This window comes from Ornithorhynchus anatinus, chromosome X2 (assembly GCF_004115215.2).
Source record: "Ornithorhynchus anatinus isolate Pmale09 chromosome X2, mOrnAna1.pri.v4, whole genome shotgun sequence".
Classification (NCBI taxonomy): Eukaryota; Metazoa; Chordata; class Mammalia; order Monotremata; family Ornithorhynchidae; genus Ornithorhynchus; species Ornithorhynchus anatinus.
Genome location: NC_041750.1, coordinates 24,236,539 through 24,237,382, shown reverse-complemented (window position 1 = coordinate 24,237,382; position 844 = coordinate 24,236,539).

Sequence of the window (844 nt, the reverse complement as noted above, 5' to 3'; positions counted from 1 at the left end):
GGTCTTGAATCTCCACTAGTCAGATGAGGAAAATGAGGCAGAGAAAAGTCAAGCAGCTCGTTCACAGAAGGTAAGCGGCGGGGTTGGGATTAGAACGCAGGTCCTCTGACTCCCAAGTCCGTGCTCTCTCCTGACTGAGCTCGCGTTTCATCCACTTCTTCTCCTTCCTGTTCTGCCCATGCCCTTGGATCTGTACCCTTTAAGCCCTTGACGGTCACCCCACCCTCCGTCCCACAACACTGAAGTACACATCCATAATTTAGTTAACATAATAATGTTGGTATTTGTTAAGCGCTTACTATGTGCCGAGCACTGTTCTAAGTGCTGGGGTAGATACGGGATAATCAGATTGTCCCACGTGAGGCTCACAGTTAATCCCCATTTTACAGATGAGGCAACTGAGGCACAGAGAAGTGAAGTGACTCGCCCACAGTCACACAGCTGACGAGTGGCAGAGCCGGGATTCGAACGCAAGACCTCTGACTCCCAAGCCTGGGCTCTTTCCACTGAGCCACGCTGCTTCTCCCCCCAGACTGTAAACTCATTGTGGGCAGGGAACGTGACTGTTTATTGCTGTATCGTACTCTTCCAAGCCCCTAGCATAGTGCTCTACACACAGTAAGTGTTCAATACATCTGAGTGAATTCATTCAACCGTATTTATTGAGCGCTTACTGTGAAAACACTGTATTAAATGCTTGAATGAATGGATCTGTCTCCCCCTCAGTCTGTAAACTCCTTGTGGGCAGGGAACAAATCAATCAACTGTGTCGTATGGCACTCTCCCAAGCGCTTAGTATAGTGCTCCACGCACCGTAAGCGCTCAATAAATACTATTTACTGTA